This window comes from Pinus tabuliformis, chromosome 3_2, assembly GCF_031772625.1.
Source record: "Pinus tabuliformis cultivar Carrire ecotype Pingquan chromosome 3_2, CPIR1, whole genome shotgun sequence".
Lineage (NCBI taxonomy): Eukaryota > Viridiplantae > Streptophyta > Pinopsida > Pinales > Pinaceae > Pinus > Pinus tabuliformis.
The window spans coordinates 1,200,093,273-1,200,116,468 of NC_142302.1; the positions used below are offsets into that span (position 1 = coordinate 1,200,093,273).

General features: G+C 39.5%; 1 pseudogene; it reads left to right on the forward strand.

The window, feature by feature from the left end:
• Positions 1 to 4,819: 4,819 nt before the first annotated feature.
• Positions 4,820 to 11,227, forward strand: LOC149185047 (strigolactones hydrolase CXE15-like; annotated as a pseudogene).
• The last annotated feature ends 11,969 nt before the right edge of the window (positions 11,228 to 23,196 follow it).

Genomic DNA, 23,196 nt, shown 5'->3' on the forward strand with positions numbered 1-23,196 from the left:
CCAAGAAGCGCGAATATTGTCTACTCTCTACTTATCCCAGCAAATGCTTGCACCTTCATATTGGAACTTAAATTTGCCTCTCAGCCAATCTCCTTCTCGCTTCTCATGACCCCTGAGGGTTTTCTCAAGCTAAACTTCGATGGGGCATCCAAAGGTAACCCTAGGGATGCGGGTTTTGGAGGGGTCATCAAGGATTCATAGGGCCAGGATGTCCAAATATATGCTTCGGATTGTGACATGGCAAGTAACAAAGAAGATGAATTCGATGTTGTTAAACATGGTTTGATAATAGCCAAAAGGAAGGGTTGAGAAAAATGGTGGTGGAAGGTGACTCTTCTCTGGTCATTAATACTATTAAAAATCTTAACCAGGGGTCCCCGTGGGAAAATATTAGTAAAAGTTGGAGCAATGCTCTCTTGATCCAAGATATCAGTGAACTTATTCAATATTTCGAATATATCATCCCCTCGCATGCCTCTCGCAGTGGCAACAAAGCTAGATATTTCTTAGAAAACTAGGGCTATCTTCAGCCAGGAGTGAATATAGATAAGCCTTGGATAAGGGAGATTGGGGAAGAAGGAATGGAACAATTGACTCTAATTTTGAACCAGGACCTAGCTCTTAATCAGAACCCCTGATCGGGGTGTGAGACAGTTGAAGGCCCACTTGGTCTTTATTGATATGACAAAGCTTTTATTGTTTTGGGATGATGGGTAGTATCCCTCATGCCCTCACATGCGTATTCACTGTGATAATATGAAGTGTCGTAGATCTTGGCAGATCCACGACGTGAAGGTTGGTAATCGTTGGCACCTATGGGTAGTGGGAGTTAAGGAGCCTAATTTTGTTGGTTACAGGTTCGCGACAATGGGAATACGAGAGGAGTACCCAGCTGCTACATGTCTCTACTTGAGGTTGGCGTATAAAGTTTGGTTTGCCTATGGTGTCTTTACTCTTCGCCTCTATACATTGGCTTGGGTCACGAGCGCAGGAATGTGGGAGAAGGGTGAAGAAAGGGGGCCTGACCTTGGTAGATATGGTGAAGTCTCAACCTCGCAGTGGAGCCTCAGGTCAAGGTGGAAGAGGTAGAAGACAATAGGAAGATAAAGGAAAATATGTAGATCCATCTTTTGATTAGACTGAGCGGTAGACGACTGCACGTCAAAGAACTGAACAATAGGAGACTACGTGACAGGTGATTGCAGGGTAGGTGACTGCGTGGTAGATGACTGCATGGTAGGGGACTGCATGACAGGGGACTGTGCGATGGGGGATAGTGTGGCATGAGACTGCGTGGAAGATGGGTCAAAAAAAATTATGAGAATCTTCAGGCCACGGTCAAGGCTTACTGCGAAAGGACCCCGACACAGGTGAAACAATTGATTGCGAACTGGGAGGCAGAGTTGAATTTGCAAGCTAAGCTGGAACTTCCAGTCGAAGACTGGGGGGAACTAATCACGGACCCTAGGTACACAAGCGACCATCTCACCTTGTTCATACAGTCCATTCATCTTTACTGGTTAATGAAGTGCATAGTTGCCAAAAGCAATGGCTGCGACCACTAACGGAGTGGTGCACAATGACGTCGAGTCAGGTCTATAAGACATTCAAAATGAGTTCCACCTTATCCAACGTCAGTTGCATAACCAGAACGACGCTCTGGGCCGCATCAAGCGACATATCCCATGTCTGCCACAAACTGAATTACTAGGATCAAGTGCTAAAGATCTTGGTCAGGTGGAATAGTTGGATGATTAGTGGATCGAAGTTATGAGTGTTAATTTTAGATTTTTTTGGATGTTTATGTCGGGTAACATTTATGTTTTCAGACTGATGTTTATTAGTTGATTTCTAGACTATCGACCTTATAAGGCTTGGCTAAAAAGGCTCAAACTATTTATGTTTTGGTTGGCTTATAATGCAATTCGGTGGCCAACAAATCTGGTTTCCCACTAGGTAGGTTGAGGTCACCGAACGACTCATATATTTGTAACCTAACTATTTAAAGATGAATGAATGAAAGGTACTGCTAACCTTACAAAGAAAAATACTAAAATATAATATTAATTAATTTATATCAATATGAAAATATACTATATAATAACAATTTATTGTTTAATTTTTTTTTAAATAATAATATTCATGTTAAGAAAATGTATATAGCAATTATTAGTTTAGTTAATTCAACTTTTTATTATTATTATTAATTTTTTATTTTTTTTTAATGCTATAAAAAATTTTTATATACGAGGCATGTACTAAACAACAATGTTGCATATTATACTTGTTTATATTTTTATTGATAAAACTTACCAAATATTGCAACATTTTTTGTCCAATCATCCTATTGTAAATGGATGCCCATACAGTAGAAGATAATTCATAATTTTGAAAACTTATATTCATGTGACAAGATTGTACATATTTTTTAATAACTTCTTTTACTTATTAGGTGTAAAATAAATTTTTACTTTTATTTATTATTATATAAATATAAATTTATTATTTACCTCATATATAAATATTATACTATTTCATATAAATTATGAAAAACTTAAAATATTTATTTCAAATTTATAAAATATTATCTAAATTTACATATTTCAAATTGCACAATTTTTAAAATTTTATTATTAGAAGATAATTCATAATTTTGGAAGTTTTAATTTTTGAAAAAAGTACAGATTTTTTTTACTTATTACTAATTAATCATGCAAATTAAATAATTTGGTAAATATCCATAAATATTAAAACACTTATATTATAAACATCTTATATTACAAAAATTTAAAAATGAAATAAAAATTCATAAAATTATAACTTTATTTTAAATTACATTAATATTGATTATAAAAAGAATTAATATAAATATTAAACATATATACAAAATAAAATAAAAATGTAATAATATTTTTATCCATCTAGATTTATTCTCATTTTACTATAGATATTTTTATCTATATTGATCTATTCTCAATTTACTATGGAGATTTTTAATTTGTAAATAAATTTTGTTACAATATTATGGGTCAATACCATCACTTATCAATATCACATGCAAAAAAATAAAAAATAACTCTATATAACACTTGTTCATATAACATTTTTTAATTAATCAATTTAATTAAAATAGCAAAAAAGACATGATTACTTTGAAATAAAGCTTAATCTTTGATTTGTGTATGCATATAAAAATATTCTAAAATATTTATGGCAAGTAAATTTCTACCATCCACATTATTAATAATTAAATTAAAATTATAAAAACAAATAAACATATCTATTAATATAATTATTATATAAATCTGTAAATTAATTTTCAATTATTATTATATAAATTTAAATGTATAAATAAAACATAAAATTTCTCAATCAAAATTACAAATGCAATTCAAATAAAAATACAGTTTCATAAACTTTAAAATAATATTTAATGTTTACATTATTTATCCTTCGGCTCCTACAACTAAATAAATTAAATACAATCCACATATATGATGATACAAACCATGATTGAATTTCTAAATAAATAATAAGAGTGCAAAACATTAAGATTGAGCATTTTCTTGGAGATCAGATTAATGAGATACGTTGATTTTGACGATTTGCCTGCAAACAATCACAAGTGACAAAGTGTCATTGTCACGATCTCGTGCGTTGAAACGAAACAACATTGTATGTTCCATTCCACAAGTTGGACACGCAATTACAACTTCGTATGCTCCATTCCACAAGTTGGACACGCAATTCAAACCACAGTGTTGCAAGTGGACAGGAATCTTGGAAAGCGTGTTGTAAGTGGCAGCTGTCCGTTATCTGTTCGGATTAAGAGGTTTTACTGGTTTACCCACTTCCTAGCCTTAAATCGTCTTTACTTTAAAATAATGCGTCGTTTAGATCATCGTTATCTGTCGCGGTCCTTCTTCTGTGATTCATATCAATTTTATGAGAGATTTTTTGGCGTAAATCACATGATATTTCATTTATCAACGCATTTCGAACCAACCAGTGTGGTTCATTGTCAAGACAAGTTGAAGAAACAGATCTAGCTTGCATGTTAAATAGTCAGAGCAGAACATCCGACGGCTATAATTTTAGATCGGGCAACGGCTATGTTGACTAACTAACGGCTAAATTTGATCAGAAAAACGGCTACGGAACCCACGGAAAAGGTGGCATAACTATATTTAGTTAAAAATTAAAATAAGTTAAAGATATAGAATTCACTAATTATTAAATTAATAGTTAATTATTAAATTAAAAGATCATGGGACATATGAATTTTCATCAAAAGTGTTAACCAATTTATATTAATTTAGATTATATATATATATATATATATATAAGTATGAGTATTATATAGTAAAAATAAATCATTAATATCATAAGTTATAAATATATTTAATTGTAAATTAATTGTTTTAACTTGTTTATTTAGTTATAAAATAATAAAAACAAATTATCATAGAACCAATTTATATTAATTTAGATTTTATTCATTTTATATATATCAAATTATTATATAGTAAGAATAAATCATTAATATTATAAGTTATAAACTTATTTAATTGTATATGAATTGTATTAATTTGCTTATTTAATTATAAAATAATAAAAACAAATTATCATAGAACAATTTTAATATTAAAGTCATTATTTTTCATTTATTAATTAAGTCCTATTAAAAAATCTCATACTATAAAAACAATCCCATCATGGAAAAAAGGTTGTCGAGAGAGGTCTTCCTAGTTGTTTTCATCTTTTCCTCTCCTCCCTCTTTGTATAGCCTGTTCTAGTTTTCTTATAAGTTAGCTTTTTCCCTTGTGATCCCATAACCTTCTCTGACCATTTTTCCTTGATGGGATTGTCTTTATAGTATGAGATTTTTTAATAGCACTTAAGTAATAAATGAAAAATAATGACTTTAATAGGGATTATCTCCCCTGCCCTTCTCGTTAGAAAGAAGTCTTCCATTCTCAGATTGTGAAAATTGGGAGGAGAAACGAGCAACACCCGTTATAAGATTGGTGATGATGCAGAGAAATTATATAAAATTGGCCAGAAGTCTTAATCCGATTTTTAAATTGTAATTGGCCATTGAAGATCGCAATGAAATGGCCGAAAATTATTATAAAAGGGAGGGAAAGGGGAATGATTGTTTGCCACTGAAGTTGAGAAGTCTTTAGCATTGAGAATTCCATGGCTTCAGTAGAGGAGGAGAACCTGAGTGGTATAGTCAAGGTGTACGCAGATGGCACAATTTTTCGTGTGGAGGATCCTCGGATATTCATCGAGGCTTCTCTACAAGGAGAATGTCATGCCCCTACACTTGCGGTAATCTTTCAACCGCTTATAGCGTGGTGCGGCACTACCAACCGTTTTCTTTTCACCAATACTTACGATTGTAGACTACGCCTTAACATTCCATACTTAGTTTATTTTCGTTACCAAGTATTATTAATGTGTTCCTTTATACCAGTGAAAGCCCATAACATTCACATAAACAACATTATACAAGAGAAATGCACAATAGTATAAAGGGAGGGGCAACTCCCAGCAATATGAGTCTGCCCCAATATCAATATATACAATTTTTCCACTTTTACAAAGTACAAACTAAGTCCTTGGGAAATGCAAAATTTATACTTAGCCAAATTTCCAACTTCGACAAACTTAGTTGCCCAGCTCATCGGCACCTCCGCACAGTCGCAGCACGACTCACCAACCCTTTGTTCACATTGTTTCACATCTTCATCGGCTCACTCTCCATTTGGTCCGCAAACGCCCAAACTGTGTATACCTGCCCACACGCAGTCCCACTTGCCAACCCTTGGCAAACACCCAAATCGTGTGAAACAGCACGTAGTACCGCCTGCCCAACTCTACGACCTCTGGTTCCAACCTTCGTCTCCACCATTCCATCGTGCACGGCGCGCCCTCACCCGGCCGCCCGTCCGCACACCCTCACCGTGTCGACCAACTCACCTTCGTGCACGATCGTGTTGTTTGCCCAACTTGGGTGCACCTCCAAGTCGCCACACACGGGCGCCTCTAACCGAGACACACCTCTGTTTACAATCTCAACACATTGCCAAGTCACTGTGCACACTTGCACGACGGGCGGGAGCTCACCCGAGTCGCCCAAGAAACCATGCCAAGTCATTGCGCAAACGTGGCGCCACACCCATGCATGCCTCACTCCAACCGGTGGGCGACCCTGCCCGCGCCCTTCACCCAAAACCAAGACAAGCGACTAACTCCGTGTGGCCTCGTCCAAGGATGGGCGCATCTCCAAACTGTGCCTCTCTTCCTTTGCTGCGCCTTCACCTTGTTCTGTGCACTTCTCTTGTTGAGTGATGAGCGAATGATGTTCAAATGAGCTACAACGCTCCTCCATATATACCAAGGCTAGGGCGAAGTCTTGGCTGCCCAGCCGACTTGCCCAATGCCCACAACCCATCGCAAACTCGCCCAAACACATGTCGGCTTGCTCCTTGTTGTAGGTCGGTCGTGGGTTGAGCGTTCATGCTCCCCATGCCTTATAAACAGCTCGCCCTCCTTCTCTTATGCACATATGAATCTGAGCTCGCACTTCATCTTTTTGTTCAACCTCTAACCATCGCACTTCAAGCTGGGGTGCTCAAGGATCATAGGTCCTTACATCCTCCTCCACCTGAAGTCATTGTCGTCCTCGACAACATACCATCCTGGTAGCCATCCACCAAGATCACCATACCAAGGTATACACCTCATCGGTATGTCATACATCGGAAATCATCTCAATCCATGATCATCGATCACCCTGTCACAATCTCCACATGCTGCTCCCCATCGTGGAAGGCTGGCCCTTCCATCCAAGCTACATGCTTCCTGCAACCTCTCGTGTCGACCTCGTCATGTGTCGTCCTCATGTGAACTGCTGCCATGATACTCCAACAAATGCTAACACATCTCTGCACACTGCATGCCCTCATGACTCGAACTAGTCGGGTGGCCAATCCAACTGTCACGCTCAAACCATGAGAGTGAACATCCTCATGTCATCATCAGTTGTTTCTCAGAACATACTGTCACATCCTCAACTCGATCAAGAATCCATCTCCATACAAGTGTAAGCCATGCTTAGGTCCATGAAGTAGCCCCCATCTCATCTGCAACATGTTGTCCATGATGTCTGGTACTAATGTGCTTGCATGAAATCAGCCACATCTACCCCAAAATCATCTATCTGCAAAACATCCATCTCCTCAAAGTGAAGAGATCATCTTCAACTCTCGATGTGCCACATCCAGGTCCATGAAGCAACCTCTATCATATCTGCAATGTGCCATCCCTCAAGTCTGCCATAGAAACAAGTATGCACCTGTCTCATTTATCCATGTGCTGCCTGTGATAATAGATCAATTAGCTCCCATGTCAAAAGTAGTTGAGTCTTGGCTAAACCCATGCCCAAGTGTTGCCACCAAGGCATCATCATTGTTGTAACTCCAAAAGTCACAACCATCTCATGTCATCATGAGCCCCATGTGTCATCTCCAACCAACATCCCAGCAAGCATACAAGTCTCGGCCTAACGGTCTCTGCAAGATGCCTCAGCTCTCCATGTAGTAGGAATGCTCCATAGTCTACTCACAACTCCATCCAAGTCCAAGGCCTTGTTGTACATAAATTCACAACCTCTCCATTGCCTCATAATAAGTCTCCATGTCACACTAGCAAATCCACCTGCAACAACCCTGCCTTGGCACTCCTCATTGGATGCCCATAAGTGACACCTCTACAAGTGCTCCCGCATAATGTCCCTGCATGAGACTGCCATGCTCCATGTCTCCAACCTGATGTCCATGACTAAGTTTCCCATGTAGTCCAACCAAGTAGACCCATCACAACAATCAGTCATCCTCATCCAAGTCTGCAATCTTCGGTCTAGTGAACTCGGTCACCCAACCATATCATCATCATCACGAGTCCCTTCCATCATAGCTCCCCCACTAAAGGTCCCACCAAGACTATCTCTTGGTCTCGGCCATGAGAAGTCCACCCAAGCATCATCATGCCTCAAGTGTGTGCCCTCCAACCTGTCCATGAGTCATGCCGAGCACTTAGCCAATTCTCCATGTGGCTAAAGCATGACCGAATCCTCCGCAACGATCATCATCTTCCTCCCTTGTCACGGGCCTTTGCACCTTCTACCATAAGGTCACAAACAACCCCAACAAGTCCTGCAACAATCAACAATCCTTGCTTCTCCATACAAGGTCTCATCATAGACATCCATGGTAAGATGTTCTTCTGCATCGGCAAATTGATTTTTCCCTTCCCTGCATACGGTCCATTTACCAAATGCTCAAGTGAAAAAAAGTATCAATAGTACTTACATCATTATCATGAGGCTCCTCCATGTGAGTATCCTCATCCATCCATGTCTGCAAACTACACGATCCTGGTCCAACTTGATCAATCTCAAGTTCATACTCCATCGTTGTCATATCTGCAACATCTTCAAAGATCACGGCTTCCTCTTCTTGGTTAGCCCAATCTGCAACTTCATCCTGCTCCATTGTCCAACCAAGTTGAAGAAGTTGGCCTTCAACATTCCTTTCCAAGACTTCAAGCTTATCTCGAATCCAGAGATTCTCTTCTTTCATCCGCTTCAACCTGTATAAGGTAAGCAAGAACTTCCCTTCGCATTCTTCCAAACATGCCATGCTTTGTCGTTCAGCTTGGTCCAAGCACGATGCTTCACCTCTGTTAAACCTGTTTCACCATTCACCTGAATCACCCTGATACTCCACCTGTTACCTGCAAAACTTGAGCTCCTTGCTAAGTCTTCGGTCTTCGTAGAATCATCTCCTTGATTAAGTTCACCAGCTCTGATACCAACTGTCATGCCCCTACACCTGCGATAATCTTTCAACCGCTTATAGCGAGGTGCTGCACTACCAACCGTTTTCTTTTCACCAATACTTACGATTGTAGACTACGCCTTAACATTCCATACTTAGTTTATTTTCATTACCAAGTATTATTAATGTGTTCCTTTATACCAGTGAAAGCCCATAACATTCACATAAACAACATTATACAAGAGAAATGCACAATAGTATAAAGGGAGGGGCAACTCCCTGCAATATGAGTCTGCCCGAATATCAATATATATAATTTTTCCACTTTTACAAAGTACAGACTAAGTCCTTGGGAAACCCCAAATTTATACTTAGCCAAATTTCCAACTTCGGCAAACTCAGTTGCCCAGCTCGTCGGCACCTCTGCACAGTCGCCGCACGACTCACCAACCCTTCGTTCACCTTGTTGCACTTCTTCATCGGCTCGCTCTCCGTTTGGTCTGAAAACGCCCAAACCGTGTATACCTGCCCACACGCAGTCCCACTAGCCAACCCTTGGGAAGCGCCCAAATCGTGTGAAACAGCACGTAGTACCGCCTGCCCAACTCTACGACCTCTAGTTCCAACCTTTGTCTCCACCATTCCATCGTGCACGGCGTGCCCTCACCCGGTCACCCGTCTACACGTCCTCACCGTGTTGACCAACTCACCTTCGTGCACGATCGTGTTGTTTGCCCAACTTGGGTGCACCTCCAAGTCGCCACACATGGGCGCCTCTAACTGCGACACACCTCCGTTCACATTCTAAACACATCACCAAGTCACCGTGCACACTTGCACGATGGGCGGGTGCTCACCCGAGTCGCCCAAGAATCCATGCCAAGTTGACGCGCAAACCGGGTGCCACACCCATGCACGCCTCACTCCAACCGGCAGGCGACCTTGCCTGCACCCTTCACCCAAAACCAAGACAAGCGACTAACTCCGTGTGGCCTCGCCCAACGATGGGCGCATCTCCAAACTGTGCCTCTCTTCCTTTGCTACGCCTTCACCTTGTTCTGCGCACTTCTCTTGTTAAGCGATGAGCAAATGACGTTTAAATGAGCTACAATGCTCCTCCATATATACCAAGGCTAGGGCGAAGTCTTGGCTACCCAGCCGAGTTGCCCAATGCCCACAACCCAGTGCAAACTCGCCCAAACAGATGTCGGCTTGCTCCTTGTTGTAGGTCGGCCGTGGGTTGAGCGTTCATGCTCCCCACGCCTTATAAACAGCTCGCCCTCCTTCTCTTATGCACATAACTCCACGCACATATGAATTTGAGCTCACACTTCATCTTTTTGTTAAACCTCTAACCGTCGCACTTCAAGCCGGAGTGCTCAAGGATTGTAGGTCCTTACAAAGAAGGTGGGGTTGCCAGTAAACATGTTGTTTTGAACGAGAAGCTAGGATTGTGGGTTCGACTCTACCTGCCCTCTTCCCACCTCCAACAACAAACAGAAAACTGCCTCCTCCCGCTAATCGTCTATTTCCACGGTAGCGGATTTTGTGTCAGCTCTCCTGCCCATCCGACTTTTCACAACTTCTCTCTCAAATTGTTGGTGACTGTAGGTGCGATCATTGTCTCCGTGGCTTACCGATTGGCTCCGGAGCACCGCCTCCCCGCGGCCTACGATGATTGCATTACGGCACTCCAGAGGGTGAGCTCACATGCGGGAGACGGAGCAGACTTGGAACACGACCCGTGGCTCGACTCCCACGCGGACTTTTCCGCGGTGTATCTGATGGGAGACAGTGTTGGTGCCAACATCGCACATCATGTTGTGACGCTGCATGGCAGTGTGGAAGCGTGGAACCCCATTACATTGAGAGGATCAATACTGGTGTAGCCCTACTTCGGCGCCGAGCAACGCACACCGTCTGAGAGCGAGTGCCTGCCTGACGCAGTTTTCAATCTGGAGTCGAATGATGCCTGTTGGCGGTTGTCTTTCCCAGTGGGAAATGACAGAGATCATCCATTCAGCAACCCTTGGAGCCCTGGAGCACCAAAGCTAGAAGAGATGTCGTTGGCTCCCTTGCTGGTGGTCATCGGTGGAAGAGATATGCTGAGAGACCGCGGCCTTGATTATTGTGAGTTGTTGAAGCAGTGCGGTAAGAGCATGGAGGTTATGGTGGCGGAGGAAGAAGAGCACGGTTTCTATGTTTTCAAACCAGACTGGCCCTCTCCGCAATGCCTCATGGAATGGATCTCCCATTTCATCTCCTCTTGTTTAGAGTCCGTGATTCATATTAACCACGTTGACTGATAAATCGAGACAAAAAATTTCCGTAATAAGACTTTACAATAATAATATATGCTATTTCTAGATAAAACATGTAATAATCCCAAAATTAATAAAAGTATTTCTTCATGCAGTTGGTTTTTTTTGTTGTGTTTTTCTCTTTCCCTTACTTTTTCTTTTTATATGTTATTATGCTTTTGAAAAATGAATGCGCTGATTTCGGATAAACGTGTAAACACATACATAATTTGTTTAAAATCCATAAAATAACATATTTGGAAAAGAAATTAATTGCATTTGGTATTACCCCATTACTATTGTAGTTGTATCCTTTATTAATATTGTTGTGCCCTTATTGTCCCCATATTGTTATTATTGTGCCCCATAGAATCCCTCTATTATGATTTTTGTGGCTTTATATTATTATTGTTAGGTCGGCTGAGTTATATTGTGACTCCTTAGACTCCTATATATAGATAGGAGGTTTTTTCACTTGAATCATCCAAGAATTGTTCATTTGTGTAATGTAAAGGAGGTTTCCCCCTTGAAGAGGCTAAATTCTAAGGCATTGATATCTCTTTTCTATCTTTTTGTGAGTTGGTTTCATAACATGTAGTCATGTACAATAGTTAGATAGGAGGGTCATAGCCTTGTACCTCAGTTAGTAGGTGGTCGAAAGGCCTAAACAATGGATGGAAAGATCTTAGATAGAAAAATATGGTAGCAATAGCACAAGGGAGAAAGTTCACAATATTTAAGAGGTTGTTAGAGCATTTTGGAGAGGGATAATAGGTCATTGGAAGCCCTAAAAAGGAGCAGAGGCTATAGCAGAGAGACACCAACCCTAAGGTATGTATTGATGATGTGTTTAAGTACGATTTGTTACTATAGGATAGAGTCTGGATTGGACATTTGTATTGGATGCTCATAGATTATTGGAGGGCAGTGTGAGAGTGGACCAAGTGTGGCCTAGAGTAGCACCTTGATCGACTAAGGTGGCTACTAGAAGAAGCAGAATTGGAGTAGCATAAAAATCAACTTATGGAGGGTTGTAGAGGGTTGCTTCAATCCCTAATGAACAAGTCTCTTGAAGGACTAAGATATTATTAGAAGTGGCAGAAGAAGAGATCACAAATTTGATTAGCTAGGCGCAGTTTGTAGCCATAGATTTGTCTTGTGGAGAAGGACATCTACAACAAAAGTTGGTCAGTTCTCCATGCCCTAAGTTCATTTCTAGATAAGGACATTCGATAATGATAGAGGGAAGTCCCCCAGCCCTAAGTGTGTCTTCATCGGGCAACACAAAAAGGCACTAGTGGGAAGAAATTCCCAAAATAACTTAGGAGCAACAGTGAGAAGTTGAGAGTTGTTCACAAATGGAGTTGTGAACAACTAGAGAGGGGTATCAATGTGTTGATGCATGAAAGGATTAAAAATCAAGTAGAGAGCATTTGGAGCTGAGTTCATTGACCTAATGGAGTTGGTTCATTGATAGAGGTAGATTAGAGTTGTTGCAGATCGGGATTTAAAGGACTAAGCAGATGTGTACAAGGTATGACTAAGGGAGTTGTCAGGAGTTGTACATCAGCTAGACAGTCAGAGTACTTTGTAAGGGTAGATTGGCTGTCAAAGGACTGACACCAAGCCATATTTGTTGTTTTCTTATATCAGTGCATGTATGAGGGCAATTATCACTGGCACATGAACCATAGACTATTGTATTATTAGTTTGTTAATATAACAAAGTTGGATTGTAAAAATTTGTAAAAAGTTGTCTATATTTGTCCATGTGTTGATTTACTATTGTATATTATTATACTATGCAAAGTAGCCTTTTTGTGATACTTGGATTGGTAACATCAATGATTTAAGATTCTATCCTAGACTCTAGTATCACGTAAAAACAACATAGTATCAGAGCGACTTTGAAGGGCCAGTGAATTAGAGTGTGCATTGTGAAGCAGCTCAAAGGGAGCTAGATTATCTAAAGCATGGAGCATAGGGTTCAAATGAAGTCATGGAGATGTGGTCTTGAATAGCATGGAAGTGAGATTGACTGGGAGTTTTGGTGGATTAGTGGAGAACCTAGAGAAAAACATTTTTTTGTAGGGTAGGTGGTTAATCATGAACTTCCTCTGACTTTCCAAGGTTTTTTGGGAAAGCTCGAGGATTTATTTGACATGGATGATATTGGATTGATTGAGATTGCTTCATGTGATGGAATGGAGATTGGCAGACTAGTTTCTTCATTAGATCGTGATGTTGCATATTTGAGAGTGGAGGGTGTGCACAAGTGGTGTTTGATCCAGGAGGATGAGTGCTAGTAGGATTGAGTTGGGTTGATGATGGAACATGTTCCACCACAACTTAGACTGGCCTTGTAGGACAAGAGGTCAGTAGTAGATTAAGTCATTGTAGACCGTGTAAACTCAGAGGGAGTCTCGCTTTAGAGGGAGTAGCCCTATGGAAGTGTTTAGGTCTTCAAGTTAAGATGAGATGATGCAAAGGAACTATCAATATTACAAGGTTATTTCTACAAAGTATACTGCAGTGATGGATGTCATATGAGCTAGTGTCGTCGGTGATGAAGTTGATGGAGACTTCCTAGCGTTGGAGGTACCTCCCTCGCTAAGAGGAAGTGTTGATATTTATAGCTTGAGAGGTACTCCAAACCCTAGGATAGTGGGTTTTAGAAGAACTGGCATAGAGAAGTGACTTGTGAATAAAGAACCCAATTCTGCGGTCTTTGTACCCGAGCTTGTGGGTGTGAAACCACCAAGAGAAACCATGGTTTGACATAGAGAGGTGAAGGGGCAGCTATAGAGGAGCTAGGGGCCACTTCAAGCACTTAAAAAGGACGTATCAAAATGGAGTTGCGAATTTTTATATGTAGTTGTGGGTTAATTTGTCAAGGAGAGCAGGTCGGCTAGGGCTACATTAGCCCTCTTAATAGTTCATTGGGAGCCACATGTTCACAATGCTCCTAACAAAACTATAAAGCTTTGAAATATTAGTATGTAGAAAGCCCTCATTAAAGAGAAGAAGCAGTCATATATTAATAAGAGACAAGAGCATCTTATTCACCTTTCTAAAGTTGCACCCAAAAAAATTTGGCGGATGTTGCTTGTTCGTAAATCTAAAGATAGTCATTCAATCCCCTTAGAAAAGTGGGACATATTTCCTAAGACATTGTATGACTCCCTGGACACCATGGGCAACATCGTTAGCCCTCCTATTAAGGAAGATATCTTTTCTCTTGAGGACTCAAGAAAAGTGGTACATCTATCTTAAGACGTTGTATGACTCCCCGGACACCATGGAAAACATCATTATCACTCCTATTAAGGAAGATATCTTTTCTCTTGAGGACATTGAGTCTGGGATTAAAAATCTCGCTAGGGGGAAGCTAAAGACATTTAAGGATACCAAGATGAGATCTTAAAGTTTGTAAGATCTATCCCCATTCCTCATCTCCACAAGCTTCTCAATTTGGTTGTAAAGCATGACTTCCCTAAACCATGAACATAAAGCCTTATTGTGCCTATCTTTAAAAATGGGGACAAAACCTTTCCCGCTAATTACATGACCATTATGATTAGCCACATATTATCTTAGATTTATGGTCTCATTTTAGAAAAGAAAATTAGCCATTGGCTTGAAAGGAACAATAAAAGAGCCAATGGGAAAGCTGGGTTTAGGAGATACCACTCGACTATAGACCACCTCATCACTCAGGATCATTGCCGAGTAATGTTGCAATAGTAAAGCTGATATATTTTGTTACTTTGTGGACTTTAGAAAATCCTTCGACATTGTTCCTCAATATAAGATTTGGAAAATACTTGATGAGATCATAATTATTCCTCCTAAGTTGAAGACTGCTATGATATGCCTCTACGAGACGGTTGTTTCCAATATTAAAATCACCAAAGGGTGGTATAAATATATTAAATGAAATATCGGGGTTAAGCAAGGGTGCCCCCTTTCCCTACCATTTTTTTTATTTACATCAATAGGTTAGAGGAGTGTTTGGAAATCGACGGGTGCAAAGGAACTTAGCTTGCTAGTATTACCATCACTCTTCTCCTGTACGTCGATGATATCATTCTTCTTGCTAGAAGCCATTAGGAACTAAACAAGAAGCTTAAGACTCTTCATTACTATTTCTCTAAGATGGCTATGACGGTTAATATTGACTCTATTATATTACAATCATATGCAATGTTTAAAAGAAGCTAGTTTTATACGACCTAGAAAATTTGAGGAATAGTTAAATTCATCCTAGTGTAGAGCTAACCAAATTCGAAATGAAGATTGTGTGCCTGATGAAAATAGTAACAAACATTATTGGGTTCATATCCAAAATAAGAATGCTCATGTATTTGGTACAATGTCATATATAAAGATTCCAATCTACACTTCTGTAATTTCAAGTGGGCCCTAAATGGAAATCTCTGTAAACATGTATTGAAAGTTGAGATTCTAGCAAGTAACATTAGTTTGGGTGAAAATGTATTGCCTAATGTCACTAATCCTACTACAGAAATTCCTATAATTTTATTTGATTTGAATGAATCACCTAGATTGGACCCAAAAATCCAAACAGAGCTTCTACCATGCTTTGATTCTCCTCCAAATCTAAATTATCATAATGAAACAAGCATTGATGATTTAGATAATTTCTCATATAATGTTGAATCAACCAATGTACGACTAGATAGTGCATTATTTGAAGATGATGAGATGAAACGTGTTAACTCATCAACTCATGAGAAATTGAGATCCATAATACCTACAAATTTGGAATAGGCATATGCATTAAACAACTTGGTAGCAAAGCATGTCAAGAATACAACAGAATGTTTTTCAATACTATAACTCCATCCAACATCACTACCAAGAGAAAACATAGTTTCTTGAGCCCAGTCAATAAGAAAAGGTGTCGTGGTCACAAGTCAAAAGCAGGAAAGGCTAAACTACAATTTGAAAGGGTTGGATGAGTTCGTGCCAAAAAAAAGTGCATGAATGAACAACTAGAGTTATCGTCTCAACAACAAAGAAATGTGGACCACATGCCTGAGTTAGTGCAACATTCTATTATACACAAAAATGGTATGGAAATATGATGTTATGCATTTTTTCATGTGAAATATGATATACTATCATTTGCAATGCATAGACATAACTATATGAACTTTTTTTGTTGTTACAGTTGGCGGGACAACTTGTCGACTCCAATTATTTAATGAGAATGTCGATGAAAGAAACTATATCATTGGGAACACTTCTCCAATCAATACCATCCAAATCTCCTCCCCAAGGGTGCTTCCCCCTATTGTACAACCAATGGGGATGTATTGTTGGCCACACCCACCACCTTTTTCCTTCATAAATTCTCCCATGCCTATAACCGCCTCCCCAAAACCTTCCCAATTCCCATCCCTACCCTTTAACCATCCACCCTTCTCATTGTTCCAATCATCCACCCTTAACATTCCAATTTCCACATCTAAGGTGATCCCTCCCCCTAGGGTTATTCCTACTATCGTACAACTGATGGGGATGTATCATCGCCCAAACGCACTAACTTTTTCCTATTTTTCTTCCACCGTGACTTTATCAATCACCCCTGAACCATGCCTATATCCATCACCAAGTGCTCCACCATCTACCTAGGAAGGGCAGTCTTCTCCATTGCCTTAGATCTTCATGGGGAGAATGAGTAGTTGATCAAAAAGTTATCATTAATTAACAAAATTGGTTATATGCATTTTGGATTTTACAACTAATTGGTTATTGAATTTTTGCAGCAATACCAATTTGGAAATGCACTTGGGAGTGCCAGGAGTGGCGAAGGTGACCTATACACCCAATTTCTAGATCAGTCGTGAGGCCGCTTTTCCATAATGTCATTCATGGGCATGAACTTCCATTACCTATGTTGGGAATGAAGTTCCATTTTCTAGAAAAGAAAAATGTATAGCTAGACAAATTTGGAATACAAATACATGAATTTGAACTTGTGTGTATGACAATGTCTTCATTGACTTTTAAATTCATGATGTAGATTTGATGTTATATTCTATCAATGATACATTAGCTTTGATGAATGTAGTTAGAATGGATTTATTTGTTTCATTTACAAGTTATCATGTTTGCAAGTTAAGTTACATTTATATTTATATCTTACTCAATGTTGCATGCATGAACAAACATATCATTACCAAGGAAATTTGCTTAGTTATAATAATAGATGGATCATGTACATGCATATATATGGATTTAGATTTATTTTAATTTTTAATTTATGAAAAAGAAAAGTACACTATAAATGCCTTATAAGAAAATCTGCAAAAATAGATAAATATTTGAGCCTTTACCACTTCAATACTAACATTTAAAGATGAAAACTTTATTGATAAGTGATGTAGATTTGAGCCCCGGGACCTCATGGCTTCAATACAGAATTATTTCGAGTGGCCTGGCCTATTTTGGGTAAGGATATCTTGGAAGTGGTTGAATAATCTCGGCTATCTCGGAAGGTACAACCCTCTCTGAACTCTACTTTTATGGCCCTGATTCCAAAAACAACTCATTCTGAAGATCCTCAGGGATTCATACCTATTTCTCTATGTAACATCATATATAAAATTATCTCCACCATTATGGTTAATCGTCTTAAACCCTTTCTTCCTGCCCTGATTTCTGCTAAGCAAACCAGTTTTTGTCCAGGGCTGCCAAATTATGGATGGCATTGTCACTACTGAGGAGGCAATTCACTCTCTCAAGAGCCTTAAATCAAACGGTATGATGATAAAATTAGACTTATCCAAAGCCTATGATTGCCTGAGTTGGTCTTTTTTCATGAACATAGTGAAAGCCTTTAAATTTGATCAGCGATGGATCCAATGGATTTCTTCTTTCATTTCCTCCCCAGTATTATCGATCCTCATTAATGGCTTTCCCTCCCACACCTTCAATGCATCCAGAGGCCTCCGTTAAGGTGACCCTATTTCACCCTTCCTCTTCATTCTGGTTGCGGAAGGGCTGGGGAGATATATAAAATCAGTTATTTAAGCTAGCCATTTAAAAGGAATTCATCTATGGGGAAATGATCTTCCCTTATCCCACCAACAATTTGTGGATGATATAATGTTATTATGTCAAGTCTCCCTTCAGGAATCCAGGGCTCTAAAAGCCATACTGCAAGACTTTATGAAAGACTCTGGTACTCGGATCAGTAATGAAAAATCCAAAATCTTTTTCTTCAACACCCTGATTCCTTCCCAATCTTTCATGGCCAGGATTCTAGGATTTCGCATTGGCTCCCTTCTGTCCAAATACCTGGGAATTCACCTAGTGAATAACTTTCTGTTATAGATCTAACCCGGAAATATTATAGATCTGATATAAAAATATAAGACAATGCAAATAACCCAGAAATAATATGAAATGATTCCTTATTGATCAAACCCTTAAGGTGGGGCAACACCATACATTCACTCCTTAAGGAAGGAGAACACTCCATAAGCCATATTCCTGTACATACAATAATCCTTGACACCTCTCCTTGATGTGGAGTCTCTAGCCTCTATATAGGCCTCATACATACAATACCATGGGTCATTACCATGGTTCCCTCATACCATCAAACTAATACCATGGGCCCATTACATTATTACTAACTACTTGTGGTCCCTTACATGATATGGGTTAACCACCTTATTTATTACTATGGCCCATCCCATTATTACATTATTACCTTGGGTACCTCCCTTGGTACCCCATATTATCCCCCTAGGTATATAACATTCCACCCCCCTTAGCATGTTTCATCCCCGAAACATGGGAAGAACACAAATAATAAGATCTACTCAAAAGAGTAGTCCACTAGTACCATGCACGTGCATCTAGCCATCCAAGAGAAAGGTGAACCCTCGGTCTCGCTGGTGCCTCGCTTGCTTGAGATGGAAGTTGACTGTGGTATCTCTTCTGTGTTGATGTGTAGTAGGTGGATCTTCGCTCCTCTCTATCTATCCTGCGGGGGTTGTTGTCCATGTGGCTAATTGGTTGCCATCTTGATGGTTGTCTTGCGGGGTGATGTGGGTGATGATATGTTGAAGTTTTAACCCACGATGGCTTTTTCTTTAATTCACCCTGCTGTGGTGCCTGTTGTGGTGTCTTCTTTTCCAATATGACTTCAACCACTGAGCCCTCCTCTGATATATTAGCACCTATAACCTTTTCTGCTTCAGCCTCTGTTTGTGTTTGATTTTCTATCATCACTAGCTCATCATCTAATATGTCAGACCCTGGAACATCTTCTCTTTCAGCCTCCTTGGACTCTACCTATTTATTAATGGAAATATCCTGTAATGTAATTTTCTTCTTTTTATACCAGAGCTTCAGGAATTTCTTCTATACATTAATATTGATAGTACTCACAGATTCCATCCAAGGATATCCCAAAACAACATCCATATTATCCGTTTCTGAAGTATAAAAATCACCATGCAACACATACTTATCCATAGAAATCTTCAAATCCTTATACACTTGAACATCCTCATCATCCACCTGTGTGTTTTCAATGTGTTTTGCGGGAACTTGCAATGTTTTTGCCAAATTAACATTGATGAAATTATGCTTGCAACTAGGATTTATAGAAACAATGATCTTCTCTTTTTGAATCCATCCATGAACCTGCAATAAGGAGATACCAGCAGAAAATAACCCTTTAGGTTCCTTGGTTTCCTTCTTTTCTGTAAAAATAAAATCTTTGTTAGGCTATGTGTCTATCTGTGTGAGCTTATCCACAAGATTAGTTTTACGGTCAAAGTGGTCCATAATAGCTTTTGTGAATATGTCCCAAGTCAAGGGCCTTTGATAGCAACGTTGATGCCATTGCCACCATTGCCGTCTTTCATTGTCCAAGTATATGTTTCCCATACGCAGCTGAGTCTCATCATCCCTGATGTAATGCAATCTAAAAAATTTCTCCATTTGTGCTAGCCATTTGGCTGGATGAGAGCCATCAAAATTATACAAGTCCCTCAAATTCGGACCTAGGCCCGCCATCACCAAAAGAAAAAAAAATGGGCGAAAATTTGAAATGGTCACAATTCCGTCAATATTGCTCAGAATCCCTATTATGACCTGTTTTTTGAAATGGAACAATCATTCTGCATCTGCCCATGTGATAGAAATCTTGATCCAGGCACTGGAATTTCAAATCTGCGCTGCAACTCTCCCGCCGTCACCAAAATTTCTGCAAAAAAGAGCTGATTTTAAATCAGCGATATCTCCCTCATCCGGACTCCGATTCAACTGATTTTTTTTTTGAAATTGGGTTTTTTTTCACAAAGAATCCAAATCTGCAATTAAATTCTATATATATTGCACCAAGATGTCCAGATCTGCGCCACAAACGCGCGGCCCCCAAAAATGGTCTGCAACACCACTGATTTTTAGATCAGCGATATCTCCTTCATCCGGACTCCGATTCGACCGATTTTTTTTTTGAAATCGGGTATTTTTTACATAGAGTCTATATTTGTAATTAAATTTTGTAGATATTGTACCAAAACATACAGATTTGATCTGCAAACACGCCACCCCTGAAATCCTGCAAAAAATTAAAAAAAAAATCTCCACTTTTGCCCAAAAAAGTGCTCTGATACCACTTGTTATAGATCTAACCCAGAAATATTATAGATCTGATATAAAAATATAAGACAATGCAAATAACCCATAAATAATATGAAATGATTCCTTATTGATCAAACCCTTAAGGTAGGGCAACACCATACATTCACTCCTTAAGGAAGGAGAACACTCCACAAGCCATATGTCTGTACATACAATAATCATTGACACCTCTCCTTGACGTGGAGTCTCTAGCCTCTATATAGGCCTCATACATACAATACCATGGATCATTACCATGGTTCCCTCATACCATCAAACTAATACCATGGGCCCATTACATTATTACTAACTACTTGTGGTCCCTTACATGATATGGGTTAACCACCTTATTTATTACTATGGCCCATCTCATTATTACATTATTACCTTGGGTACCTCCTTGGGCACCCCATATTATCCCCCCTAGGTATATAACACTTTCTTAGGACTTCCTGTTGGAAAAACATCCTTGAGCGAATCCAATCTCGGTTTCAAAACTGGTCTTTCTGATCCCTAAAAATTGTTTAGAGGGTGGTTTTAGTGAAGGTTGTGCTACAATCGATCCCAATATATCAACTCTCGGGTCTAGCTACTCCTAAAATTTCTTACTCTGATATGACAACTATCTTCAAAAGCTTCCTATGGCAGGGGACTCAAGAAGCTAAAAAATGGGCACTCCTTTCATGCAAACAGTTGACTAAACCTAAAGTGGCAAGGGGGTTAGGTCTTCAGGACCCCTTTCTACTAAACCAAGTGATGGGGGGGGGGGGACTCTGGTGGCGATGGATTCAAGTTGTAGTTGATCTCTGGAAGGTCATCTGGGGCTAGAAATATAACATGCCTTCAACTACAGAGGAAAGACTGAGAATGTAGGGAACTCCAAGAGGAACATCAATTTGGAACTTAGCTTTTGATAATAAAGAGTTAATTTGCAACCATACATTCTGGGAAATCGGAGATGGGACAAGTGCTCTATTCTGGCCATATTCATGGCGAAAATGGGAAAAACTCTTGAGTCGCCAAGATTTTGCAAAGATCTTCATTTTCACTAATAAACCCCACAACTCGATGGTTAATCAGTTTTGGGACCCGACCCCTAGGAATCAATGGAGACAGTGGAAAATGAAACAAGACTGGAACAACCCTCCTGACTCAAATCAATGGGATGTGTTTGATTCTGAGTTTCACACTAGAAGAATTGCATCGTTATAAGGACAAGACATTCTCAAGTGCGGCTATAAAACTAAAGGTATGTTCACCATAAAAGAAGCTTACCAACTGGCATCAGAGGAGCATCTGAATCAGTACAATCTACTCTAGAGGAAAATATGGATGGGACAATTTTGGCCGAAAGTAATGTATTTCTTGTGGCTAGTGTGCAGTGGAAGGATTCTCACCTAGGACGAATTATAGAAGAGAGAAATTCGTGGGCCCTGTTTTTGAAATATGTGTGCCTCTCAGACTGAAACCATAGAGCATCTCCTGAATATATGCCCCTTTCTAGCCCGACTTTGGCAGAATATAAATACTCTTTTTGGTCATCTAGACCGGGATAATACCAGTATCAAATCCACCATTGGGAGTTGGAGGAAAAAAATCTCTTCCAATCTGATGGTAAATCGAGCCTAGTGTCCATCTATCGACTTTGTTTTATGGGCAGTATGGAAGGAAAGGAACTTAAGGATTTTCAAGGACCAAAAACTATCACACTTAGAAATCTGGAAAGGAATACTCCAAAATATAATAGAATCTATACTAGTAGAGAAATGGAATTCTAATGATTAGAAGGCCAACCCCCAAGAAGCGCGAATATTGTCTACTCTCAACTTATCCCAGCAAATGCTTGCACCTTCATATTGGAACTTAAGTTTGCCTCTCAGCCAATCTCCTTCTCGCTTCTCATGACCCTGAGGGTTTTCTCAAGCTAAACTTCGATGGGGCATCCAAAGGTAACCCTAGGGATGCGGGTTTTGGAGGGGTCATCAAGGATTCATAGGGCGAGGATGTCCAAATATATGCTTCGGATTGTGGCATGGCAAGTAACAAAGAAGATGAATTCAATGTTGTTAAACATGGTTTGATAATAGCCAAAAGGGAAGGGTTGAGAAAAATGGTGGTGGAAGGCGACTCTTCCCTGGTCATTAATACTATTAAAAATATTAACCAGGGGTCCCAGTGGGAAAATATTAGTAAAAGTTGGAGGACTGCTCGCTTGATCCAAGATATTAGTGAACTTATTCAATATTTCGAATATATCATCCCCTCGCATGTCTCTCGCAATGGAAACAAAGCTACATATTTCTTAGAAAACTAGGGCTATCTTCAACCGAGAGTGAATATAGATAAGCCTTGGATAAGGGAGATTGGGGAAGAAGGAATGG